The sequence below is a fragment of the Arachis stenosperma genome, chromosome 2, assembly GCF_014773155.1.
Source record: "Arachis stenosperma cultivar V10309 chromosome 2, arast.V10309.gnm1.PFL2, whole genome shotgun sequence".
Lineage (NCBI taxonomy): Eukaryota > Viridiplantae > Streptophyta > Magnoliopsida > Fabales > Fabaceae > Arachis > Arachis stenosperma.
Window position 1 is genome coordinate 49,210,882 of NC_080378.1, and position 12,909 is coordinate 49,223,790.

At 35.6% G+C, this 12,909-nt stretch overlaps 1 long non-coding RNA gene across 7 annotated transcripts; it reads left to right on the forward strand.

Annotated features, from left to right (window-relative positions):
* The first annotated feature begins 8,804 nt into the window (after positions 1-8,804).
* LOC130960688 (uncharacterized) lies at positions 8,805-12,573 on the forward strand. Of its 7 annotated transcripts, XR_009079200.1 has the most exons (9): positions 8,805-9,272; positions 10,105-10,171; positions 10,504-10,677; positions 10,771-10,882; positions 11,073-11,178; positions 11,341-11,453; positions 11,594-11,663; positions 11,760-12,003; positions 12,364-12,573. It is a non-coding gene; the product is annotated as an uncharacterized LOC130960688 (long non-coding RNA). The 7 variants fall into 7 exon arrangements; XR_009079199.1 differs by having other exon boundaries at positions 10,771-11,178; XR_009079197.1 differs by having other exon boundaries at positions 11,073-11,453.
* Positions 12,574-12,909: the final 336 nt, after the last annotated feature.

The following is a 12,909-nucleotide window of genomic DNA, read 5'->3' on the forward strand; positions in this document are numbered from 1 at the left end:
TCGGTCTTCGCTGGTCATCTCTTTGGTTTCTTCTTTTTCTCTGCAGAAACTTCATCAAATTCCTCCGAATGTTACCTAAAATAAATAAAATTGCACAAAACTCAAAATAGCATCCATAGTGGCTAAAATATAATTAATTCTTAATTAAACTCAACAAATTAGATGCAAATTCAGTTTGAAAAGATAGACAAGATGCTCACGCATCACAACACCAAACTTAAATTGTTGCTTGTCCTCAAGCAACCAAAACTAATATAGGCTCGGGATGTGAATTTGCATGAGAATGAGAGTTCGATTAGGCTCATCTCTCTTTTATAGTGGGGTTTATAACTGTAATCCTGAATAGGTTTGGCATCTCACTCTCCTTTGAATCAAGAATGTTATTGTCATTCGGAATTAGAATCCGGATGATATTATGAATTCTCTGATCTTTACATTTCAGTTTAATCCTTGAACACAGCAACATTTACTTTAATTTAATTTTCTTTGGTGCTTTTCACCTTGAGCCTAGCCGTGACTTTAAATGTTTTGTCTCAAGAGTTACTTGACACAAAAACACCACAAGCACTTAACTGGGGAACTCCCTTTGAGTTCTGATTTTTCTTTCAGTTTCTCCCAGACAGTGGTAGTCAAAGCCTTTGGCATACTCTTGTTAAACGCACTTGGTCTCGACTCTAAGTGTTTTGTCTCAAGGATTACTTGACACAGTCACACCACAAGCATATGACTAGGGAAACAACTCTTTGAGCTTTTAATCATGTCCGACCTCCCTAGTCATTGATGCTCAGAGCCTTGGACCTTGCTTTTATTTTATTTATTTATTTATTATTATTTTTTTGCTGTTTCTTTTGCTTCAAGAATTAAATTTTTGTTTATTTCAGAGAAGTCATAATAATTCTCTAAATTCCTATTCCTTATACATCAACATCCCTTGATTCAAATTCAAATATACAATGTTCATATCATGCATTCAAAAATTACAATTAATACCACCACATTTAAGTAAATAAGACTATTCTTGGAATTAACTCAATTTCTCATGCAATATATCACTTCTTTTTCTTTTCTTTTTGGATTCAAGTTCAGTGAGTGGTACATGAAACATCTTTTCAGTATTAAAGCAATTAAAAGAAAACTAATCCTATGATTCCAACTAATAAAAGATCATGCAACAAACAAAGCAAAATAGCAGAAAGCCAAAACATAACATAGAAAAAAGAGGGGAGGAATAAAAATGAAAGGAACTCAACCACCTTAGTTATCCTAGCGGTCGCTTTATTCTTTAGGTTGTGCTTCTCCGTGAAGATGATTTGCCTCCCTTTTGTGCCAGAAAACCAATAAGCGCAGCGTCCAACAACACCAAACTTAAAGGTTTGCTTGTCCTCAAGCAAATAAGAGCTGAAAATAGAAGAGATAAATATTATGATGAGAGAAAAATAAAAGGATAAAAGAATAAGAGAGAATTAGGATTGGGGGAGAGTGAAAGAAATCTGGGCGGCGCAAGCGACGCGGACGCGTGGGGCACGCGTTCGCGTGATTGCGCTTCAATTAGGTTGACGCGGTCACGTGACCCTAACTAGGCGCATAATGCCTTTGAAAAAGCTGAAGCAAGTGACAAAGTCCCAAGAGTGTTGATTGTGGGAATGAATTCCAGGGTCCCAGACCTTGCTTTTACACCCGTCTTCTTGTGTATCACCATTGTTCCCACCGGGTGGCAAGCAATCTGAATTTTCATAGAGACATCCAAGCAACCTTCTAGACCCGTTCAAGTGAGCTCCATACCAATCCTTGCACTTCAATTTAGAGCATGCAACCATATTGAACCTTGCTTGACATCTCTTGCCACTAACCTTCTTCCTCTTACGCTTAATGCCACAAAGAGCTCCAAGCTGACCATCCGTCTCTAGTAGCCCATATTCAAGTGGGAAAATAAGGATTAAGGGTAGGAAATTTACCCACTTGAATGTTGTATTGGATGGTGATGGCTTTGGGAGAGGTCTTGCAATCTCCACCCCCTTGTGTTCTTCTGTGAATTCTTCTACTTCTTTGCAAGCTTCCTCAATTTCGACCTTTTCCTCTTGGTAGCTGTCTTCTAATGCAATCTTGTCTTCGTTACTTACCAAGGGCATTGGGGATTGTGCATCTTCCTCTTTTTCTAATTGCTTGCTTATTTGGCTCATTTGCACTTCCAAGTTTCTTATTGAGGCTCTGGTTTCCTGCATAAAACTTGCTAAGATTGCTTCCAAATCATTGTTCTGTTGGGGCTGAGAAGACTGAAACTGGTGGTTATTAAAATTATTCTGTTGAAAAATACCTTGAGAACTATGATTAAAATTTTGTGGCCTCTAAGGTTGCTCTTCCCACCCAAAATTTGGGTGTTGGGTGTTGATAGTTGGAACTTGCATGTCACTCATCTGTTGAGTAAGTAGACTTAATTGCTGAGTCATAAGCTTGTTCTGGGCAAGAATAGCATTAAGAGTTTCTACTTCCATAACACTTTTCTTCTGAGAAGTCTCAATATCTGATGGTGCCTCTTGATATGGATAGAAATATGATGGTTCTTGGTAGTTGGAACATGGGACATTGAAGTTTCTTTGGTTTTGGCCTTGCCAACCAAAATTTGGATAGTTCCTCCATCCACCATAATATGAATCACTACTCGGGTATGAGTAGTAACCCATGTGATCTCTCTCCATTATTTTTCCTCAGCACAAAACACCAAACAGGATTAAACGCACCATGTGGTTAACAAGCAAGTAAAGAAGAAAGAATATAAAAGAAACTTAAACTCAATAAATAAAATAACTAGGAAGAATAAACAATTAAGGAGACACCAAACTTATCAGAAATTAAGAAAAATATTAATATTAAATATTTTTATTTTATTTTATTTTATTTTATTTTATTTTATTTATGAAAATAAAATAAATAAAAAAAATAAAAAAAGAATACGCGTACGGCGTAAAGGGGGAGGGGAATAAACGAAAAGGGAAAAAATAAATAATGTAAAGGAAAAAGAAAAAAAAAATTAACGTAAAGTAAAAATTAAAAAAAAAATACCGTAAAAAAAATTTCTTTTTTTTTCTTTCGAAAATTTAAAGCAAAAAATTTTTTTTTTTAATAAAATTAAAAATAATTTTTTTTTCGAAAATATTTAAAACAAAATTTAAATAAAATTAAAAATAAAATGCCTAATCTAAGCAATCAAACAACTAATAGTTGTTAATCACTATCAATCCCCGGCAACGGCGCCAAAAACTTGGTGCGGAATTTATAACCCACACTTACTAACTGGCAAGTGCACCGGGTCGTACCAAGTAATACCTTACGTGAGTAAGGGTCGATCCCACGAAGATTGATGGATTAAGCAACAATGATTGATTGATTGGATTAGTTAGGCAAGCAGAAAGGGGTTTTGAGATGTTCAAAAGGTTTAAGTTTGAATTCAAAATATAAAAAGGAAAAATAAATAAATAAATTGGGAATAAAATATAGAGAAAATAGTTAAGGCTTCAGAGTTATCTATTTTTCCAGATTAATTTTTCTTACTAACTATTTTAATTATGTAGGATTTAATTTAAGGCAAACTATATGTGACTAGACCCTAATTCCTTAGACCTTCCTAATCTCTTCTAAAATTCATTAACTACCAATTCCTTGGTCAATTAATTCCAATTAGAGGGTAAAAATCAATTTTCAGTTTTCTTGCCACAAAAACTCTAATTACCCAAAAATAAGGGGATTATATGTCACGTATCCCCTTAAATCCAAATAATTAAAATTTAGGAGAATATGTTTTCAACTATTGTTCAAGTATAGAGCTTTTTCAAGTTATACAAGAACTTAAATAGAAAGAGGGTCATACTTCCGTTCCACCCAAATTCATAATATAAAGAACGAAAACAATTCTTAAATATAAATCCAAAACATAAATTAAAATAGAAAAAGTAATAAAATCAATCCATACAAATAGACAGAACTCCTAACCTTAACAATGGAAGATTAGTGGCTCATGGTTCAGGATGTAAATTTGTATAGAATTTCCTAATGGAATTCCTCTAATGTAATGTAATCTCCTCCTCCGAATATAAGAGAAGTCTCCCCTATTTATAATTAATCCTAATTAATTTAAAATCTAATATTTTAAAATAAAAATAATATCCTTTCCTAAAAGATAAGATTTGAATTTAAATTTGAATTAATTAACAGATTTTCAGTTGATGGATGGGGACCACTTGCTTTGTCCATTCTGCAGCTTCTAATCTGTGTTTTCTGGGCTGGAAAGTGGGTCAAAACAGCCCAAAATTCGTAACCAGCATTTTCTGAATTATTGCAGATTGCGCATGTGACGCGTCCGCGTCGTCCACGCGATCGCGTCATTTGTACATATTCTAGTCCACGCGTTCGCGTCAGACACGCGATCGCGTCATTGCAATTTCTCTATTCTGCGCGGTCGCGTGAGCCATGTGTCCACGTCGGTCTTCGCTGGTCATCTCTTTGGTTTCTTCTTTTTCTCTGCAGAAACTTCATCAAATTCCTCCGAATGCTACCTAAAATAAATAAAATTGCACAAAACTCAAAATAGCATCCATAGTGGCTAAAATATAATTAATTCTTAATTAAACTCAACAAATTAGATGCAAATTCAATATGAAAAGATAGACAAGATGCTCACGCATCACGTACGTGCGGATTTCCTTCCTTCACCACATTTCGTTTCTTCTCCTCTTTCTATTTCTTTCCTTCTCCTTTCTTCTTCCCTTCTCCTACCCCTCATCCAACACTTCCAAACACCATTGATAACCATTTATTTTAGTTAGTTAATTAGTTAGTTGGTTAGTCGATTAGTTAGTTTTAGTTTAGTTTTCATTTCATTTTCTCTTTTTCATTATAAGTGTTGGATTATTAACTTTGTTTACTATACATTGCTGCCCCTTATTGCCTAAATGCTATTTTAGCATGAATGATTTTAGATAATCTTTGTTGGATTCTATGATTGAGGTTATATTTTACTACTTGGTTTTGAGTTTTTCATGCTTACCTTTTGAAAAATACCAAGTGATGAGAATTGCCTTCGAGCTTGTGACTCTTTTGAATTGCATGTTGTAGCTAGCCACCATGTGATTTGAGCCTTATTCTATCATTAGGCAACCTCTTGATGGATGTTGAGCATTTACCTTAATGCATTGTATTTCATAATCATATGCATCCATATATGCTTTAGCTTGAATGCTTTTATGCTTCTCTAATGCTTGTCTTACCTTACAAGCTTACTTAAAGCATCTCAAGCACACTAGGATAAGTGAAGTGCATGCTTCTTTTGTGACATAGCTCTTTATACTAATGTGTGTTCTAAACCGCACAATTTAGAATTCACACACTTATTTGTCATTCATGTCACACTAATTCACTCACTCATTTCTAGTGATCTACCTCATTCCAACAATGTATGCTTCTTTGCTTTTATATCTTCTCATCTTATGGTGTTATATTTTTGTTTTTCATGAACAATGCACCGCAAGCACACATGGAAGCGGAAGAAAGAACACATAGCAATCCAGAGAGTCGCCGTACCCCCTTGCTCATATTTGAGTGCACCGAGGACGGTGCAAAATTTTAAGTGTGGGGAGGTCGTCCGACCGGTCGGCGATTTTGGGTGACAAATTTCTAATCCCAACACTTTTGCATTTCATTTTAAGATTTTTAGGATTTTTACTTGCATCTTCTTAATTTTGCATATGTATACACAATAAGCTTAGTCAAAATAATGAAACTTTTCAAGATTTCTATTTATAGGGCATCTCAATTGATTTGAGTGAAAACTTTTCATAGAGCTTGCTTGAATTATATATATCTTGTGGATCATGTTTTTGAGCTAAGAACACAAGCTTGTGAGATTTGAGCCTAATAGTGTGGTTACATCTTATAACCACTTATTTTCCTTCTTGTGTGCATTATTCTCTTTCTATGATTGTAATCTTTGATTTGTTTGATTCTTTATGTCCATTATTTTGTGTATTCATGCATTTATATGATTGAGGCCATCATTTCATTTAGCTCACTTACCCAAATAGCCTTACCTTTTATCTTCCATTGTTAGCCAACTTTGAGCCTACGCTTAACCCACTTATTCTTATTTTAGCACATTACAAGCCTTAAAGCGAAAAACAATAATTGTCCCTTAATTTGGATCTTTGATTAGCTTAGGCTAGTGTGTGTGAGTATCATTCAAGTGTGGGAACCTTGGGACATTGGGTAAATAAAAGGGTAGTTTTGTATTATTAATTGGAAATATTAGGAATTGGGTACATACTCATGTATTGATCAAATGTAAAACCTTATGCATTGAGGTTCTTGTATATAGAAAGAAAAAAATGAGAAAAACAAAAGAAAAAGAAAAGAAAAATAATATGGAAAAGAAAAAAATAGAAAAAAGAAAGAAAAAAGAAGAAAAATAATAAAAGAGGGACAAAATGCCCCAAAGCGAAGTTCAAATAAAAATCAATGCATAAGTGTTGTGAAATGTAAAGGAAATGCATGAGTATGTGAAAAAAGTGAAAATGGGTAGTTAGGTTAGAACTTAATTGAATAGGATGTCATAGGTTAGGTGGGAAGTTTAAGCTTATCAAAGATTCAAATTTCAAGCTCACTTAACCAAATATGCATCCTACCTTGACCCTAGCCCCATTACAACCTAAAGAAAAGACCTCATGATACTTGTATGCATCATGCATGCATGAAATATTTGTTGATTGTTAGAAGAAAAACAAATCTTGGAAAGCATGATTAGGAGAGCATTGAGTAAATCAACTCTAAACACTTGAGCGAATAGAGTGCAAATACATCCGGTGAGGGTTTGATGCTCAATTACATGTTTTCACCTATGATCATAATTTTCATGCAAGTTTGTAAAAATATTTAATAACTCAATTCAATTGTGGATTAGACTTGCTAGTCCTTAGCCCTTGTGCATATATGCTTCTTGGGAATTGATTTATTTTGACCAAGCAATTGCATTCATTTAGATAGTTGCATATAGGCAGATTGCATTTAATTAGTTTCCATTGAATAAATGCCATGCCCTTTGCTTCATTCTTGGTTTAAGCATGAGGACATGCTTGGTTTAAGTGTGGGGAGGTTGATAAACCCCGTTTTGATGGTTTATCCTGTATTGATTTTAAGAGATTTTATCATCTTTTACCCACATTTATTCAATAAAATAGCATGGTTTTGTGATTGTCTCCTTATTTGTGCTTAGATGTGAAAACATGCTTTTAGACCCTTAATTTGATGATTTTTATTCACCTTTGATTCCACTAGATGCCTTGGTGTGTTTGTTAGTAATTTCAGATTGAAAAGGCTAGGAATGGATCAAAGGAGTGAAGAGGAAAGCATGCAAAGTGGAGAAATCATGAAAGGTCAAAGAAGTTGAACTCGCCCATGGACGCGCGCGCGCACCTGGCGCTTGCGCGCACCTGCGAATCACCCCATGGACGCGTACGCGTCGGTGCTGGTTTATGATTTTTTTAATGAAAACGTGGCCAACGAATTCTGAAGGGTTGTGGGGCCTAATCTCAACCAACTTTGGCGCCTAAACTGCTATTTAAAGCCAAGGATTGAAGAGCAAAGGGGATTCCAATCATTCACACTCATTAGGATTAGTTTAGAGTTAGTTTCTAAAGAGAGAAGCTCTCTCTTCTCTCAAGAATTAGGATTAGGATTAGGTTTAGTTCTTAGATCTAGGTTTTAATCTTTGCTTTCTTCCACTTCTATCTCTCAATTCTTTGTTGCTACATTCAACCTTCTTCTATTCTTTTGTTGTAATTTCCTTTATGTTGTTCTTATATTTTGTTGTAGATCTAGTATTGTTCCTTCTACATTCTTCCAATTCAATAAGAGATAATTCATAATAAATGTGTCTTCTTTGCTTTTCTATTGTTGATCTCTTGTTTTTGTAGTTGTAGATTCCTTTAATTCTTGCATTTAATAATGTTTACTTCTATTGCACTTTATGTGTTTGTTGAAATGTCTCTTTTAGTTTTAGTGTAGATTTTGTTCCTCTTGGCCTAGGTAGAGTAATTAGTGACACTTGAGTTATCTAATTTCTTTGTTGATTGATAATTGGAGAGATTGCTAATTGGTTTGGAGTGCACTAAATTGGTTTGGAGTGCACTAAAGCTAGTCTTTCCTTGGGAGTTGACTAGAACTTGTGGCTCAAGTCAATTCATCCACTTGACTTTCCTTTATTTAGTAAGGGTTAACTAAGTGGTAGCAATGAATAGTTCTCATCACAATTGAGAAGGATAACTAGGATAGGACTCACTACAAGAAAAAAGGCCTATGGCCACGCTTTTTTCTTGCCACGCTTCAAAAGCGTGGCCAAAAGTGGTCAATGGCCACGCTTTTATGAGGGTGGCGATAGACTAGAGATTTGGCCACTTTTTTTATTGCCACGCTTCAAAAGCGTGGCAAAAAGTATCAACGGCCACGCTTTTGTATGGGTGGCAATTGATTAGAGAAACGGCCACGCTTTTTTTGCCACGCTTCAAAAGCGTGGCGATAGAGAGAAACAAGGACGTTTTGAAAGCGTGGCAACAGGGTTTCATTACGGCCACGCTTACAAAGCGTGGCCATATCCTAGTACTCTTTTGGCACGCTTTAAAAGCGTGGCCAAAATATTTTTTTCTGCCACGCTTCAAAAGCGTGGCCGTAGAGAGCTACAGGAACGGTTGAACCGGACAGAGAACCAACCGGTTTAAAAGAAACTTCGTCGTTTTTGCCAAATTTGCTTACTTTCACTCTTGGTTCTGAAGCTCCTTCGTTTCTTTCTCCCTTTCTCCCTCCGTTTCTTTCATTCACAGAAACTCAGCCAAAAAACCCTAACACTGTAAGCCTACACCACCGCCGCCGCAAGGAGTGGCATACTGCTGCCGCCCGTCCGTCTATCTAGCTTCCCTCGTGCTCCAAGTCTTCAACCCCCGTTCGCTGTCACCGATCGCAGCTGCTTCCTCGAGCTCGGCGTCCGTCGTCTTTGTCTGCTCAGCCGCGCTTCCGCCGCCGTTGGTTGCCGTTAACGTTCGCGTCTTCGTTCAGCCGTCATCTTCGTTCGCGTTCTTCGCCGTTCAAGTTTGCTCGGCGTTCACCGTTCGCGTTCACTCGCCGTTCACCGTTCGCGTTCACGTTCGTCTGGAAGCCACGTTGCCCTGTTTCAAACTCTGCGACCAACCCGTGTGCTCCACCTAGCCGTCGAACTGCTCTCTTTTGTCGCCGCCGTGAGTTCCCTAAACCCACCACCAGACAATACACTCACACAACACCAATACTCTGCTTGAAACTCTGCAACTTCTTATTTCTATTACAATAAGTAACTATTTGATTTGGCAGTGGTTTGGATTTTTTTCATAGACTGAATTAAAGTATACAATAGTTATGTTCTCTTCTCTATCACATTGATACTAAGCTTTGAATTCTCTTATTTCGTTTCAAGTTTACCGCACTCAACATGTTTGATGAAATGCTTTAACCATATTTCGGGTTGGTTTATCATTTCTAGCTTTTAGAAACTTAGTAAGTTGATTGCATGTGAAATTAGAATAACTGGATCTTAGTAATTAGGAAATTTTAGCTGCACAAATAGCATCTTTGTAGAAAACATATTAGCATGATGATTCCACTTGCATTAGTGTTCTCCTGGTAAATTTTAACTGTTAGTGTGAACTTGTTAATTTGCTAATTGTTCTTGTGTTGTTGTTCTGTTGTTCTTCTGTTATTTTTATTTTTTATTTTTGTTGTGATTTTCTGTTTTTGAACCTATTAAGTTGATAATTTGCTAAATTATTGGGCTATTGTTGTTTTAATTTGCTAAATTGTTAGGTTTCTCAAATCCTGACATTAATGTTTTGGTATTTACATTTTGACAATTGTCCTTCTCAAAAGCAAATGGTTACGAGTTAATTATTCTCTTGCCAAAATTATAATTCTTGGTAGGTATTCTTGATAGAGGTATTCAGCTTTGTGTTTTTAAAACTATCTTGTTTACCATTTGTGTTTTTGCACTGTCAATTGTTTCAACCACTTTCTCGATGTTACTTGATGGTTTTGTAGACAGTATGGAACCAGAGAAAGTACAGAAGTTGCTGTAGAAGGGAGAGTTCAGTTTGATCTGCTCCAGGTAATGTTGATTTTGCTTTTCATTAACTACCCTCTGTTTGGATAATCCAACTTTATTGCTGAGTAAGTTTTTTTGGCTTTGATTTATTTGAAGGTTATGCAAAGAGACTACAAATTAAGTTCTTATTCTTTGAATTCTGTTTCAAAAAGTTTAAGCTTTAAGTGTGTAATTGACCGCAATGTTTAAGACTACAAATTAAGTTCTTATTCTTTGTATTGATTGTATCGAGTTAAGTGTGTAATTGACCGCAATGTAACTTGGCTATAGCATTGTTTGATTTGTATAGTTAACCTCGGCTAATATTTTGATTTTTGTGCTTTATGTGTGTGCAGGTCAGCTTCACCGGTTCGATGGAGGTAGGCCGTGAAATAATGGATGCTGCAGCTAGCAGCAACTTGAAACAAGTTTCACTTGAATTAGTAGGAAAGTCACCTCTTCTAATCTTTGATGATGCTGATGTAGATAAAGCTGCTAGCCTTGCTCTCTTGGGCATAGTATATAACAAGGTCAAATTTCTCTTAAGTGAATTAATAATGAAGAAACTCAAGTTACACATTATAATGACACTCTTTAACATTTTGTTCTTGTTTTGATTTCAGGGTGAGATGTGTGTTGAAAGTTCAGTGTGTTTGTTCAGGAAGGGAATGTGCTGAATAATTATATTAAAAGATGGATTTAGGCATTCTTTTCTTCCTCTTTCACACCCTGCAGGTTTTGACAGCTACTAAAATTAGATATTGGAGGTTTTGTTCAATTAGATGCTAGGTTTTGACAAGTCCCCATGAGATGTAATGGCAAAAGAGAATTGATAGGCACAAAGTTTCTTCTTGTTATCATGCTATATAAAAAACATGTCTCACTTGTGGTGGTTTGGTTTGGTTTTTGTTGTTTTCCATTGCAGGAATGCTATTGATTCCTCTTTATTCAAGCAATGGTTGCATAACTTGCAAAGTGAGATTGGGATTCTAGCTGATGGCACCTTGGCTCTGAGACAAGTTCTAATTCAGGTAATTGCATCATCAGTGTTTAAAAAGTGGATATGATTTCTGATAATTAGGCCTTGTTAAGTGGTAATTTAAGTAACTGACTAACCTGTTAGTCTTCTAGTCTTATTCATGTTCTCAAATCAAAATCAACGAAACTAGTTGGACTCTTTTTGGTGTAAACAGGGTGTAGACATGTTTGGAAAGCGCATTGGGTTTCTCAAATTTAAAGCTGACATTTATAAGCCAGCCTATGTTTCCATTTTCTTGTGTTAAGTTTAGCAAGGGGCTATGAACTAGTATGTGGTATCTAAAATGCACAACTATTAGGATCTTTTGCTTCTTACCTTATGTTCTCAGGCATCCATCATTCCTCTTTTGCTTGTAATTTCTGTGCACTTGCACCTGATGCTGATTTCTTTCTTTATATATTTGCAAGAGGACCTGCTGTGACTGTGTTGATACTTCTGGAATCAGATGGTGAAACTTATGCTGTCCTTACTGAACAGGTTCTTAGATGTTGGATCCTTGCAGAGAGAACTATGTTTTTTTTCAAACATTTTAACTAGTGTTCCATATTATGCTTATTATTTTTTATTTATCAGGCAAGGGTTCCTACTGGAAGAATTATTTTGGAATTGCCTGCTGGAATGTTGGATGATGACAAGGGTGATTTCGTTGGCACTGTAGTTCGTGAGGCTTCTCTCTCTCTCTCCAATTCTCTTCATGGCTTAGTTGTGCCTCTAACAGGTTGAAGAGGAGACTGGCATAAAGTTCAAACTTGAAGACATGGTTGATCTCACTGCTTTCTTGGATCCTTCAACAGGATGCAGATTTTTTCCCTCACCGGTATACCTTAAGCATTCTGCATCAACCTTATTGCTTTATTGGTTTTGCAAATAAATAATTTTGTCGCTTGAAAAAAGAGCTAATAATGCATCTGCTTTATAGTTGTTCAATAATTTAGTTTGGTATTTTGAGCATAGTTTAGTTTCGTGTTATTGTACTTTTAGATTTGCATTTACCAATCAGTGAGCATTCAATTCAATTTCTGGCTATCTGTGGTTCAATCTAACAGTATTTTATAGTAGAATGTGAACCTGGTTTAATTTGGAATTGTTAATACATGCATAAATTAGATTATTTCTTATAATATTTTTATATATATCATTTTTGTTGGTTCAATTTGTTCTTGATATTTTGCTGCAGGCTAGTATTGGAATGGATAACTTGAACGCTTAATGCACAAAGTGGAGCAGTTTTAGGTTGATTTTGATCTTTTACTAAGTATTTAGGTTGATGATAATCTCTATTAGTGTAATTTGATATATCATGAGCAGTTCTAACTTGTATTGTTTCTGTATTTTTCTTCGGTTTTTAGTTTTGGAATTTGAACTCGAGATTTATTTTGTATTTGAGTAATAATTTTTTAATGTATAAAACAATTATAGTAAATTATATATCTCACTAATTATTGTTTGATTTGTCTTGTAATAAAAAGTTGCATACGATATTTGTAGGTTTGGTAATAAAAAAGGATTGAAAATTTATATTGTGTAGCAATGAAGATCAAGTAACGAAAAGAAATTTTTTTTTTAATTTAACAAGGCTTTCGCCATGCTTTTAAAGCGTGGCTGTATATTTTGCTATGGAGCGTGGCCGTATCTCCACCTATCGCCACGCTTCAAAGCGTGGCCGTATCTCCACCTATCGCCATGCTATAAAAGCGTGGCCGTATCTCCACCTATCGCCACG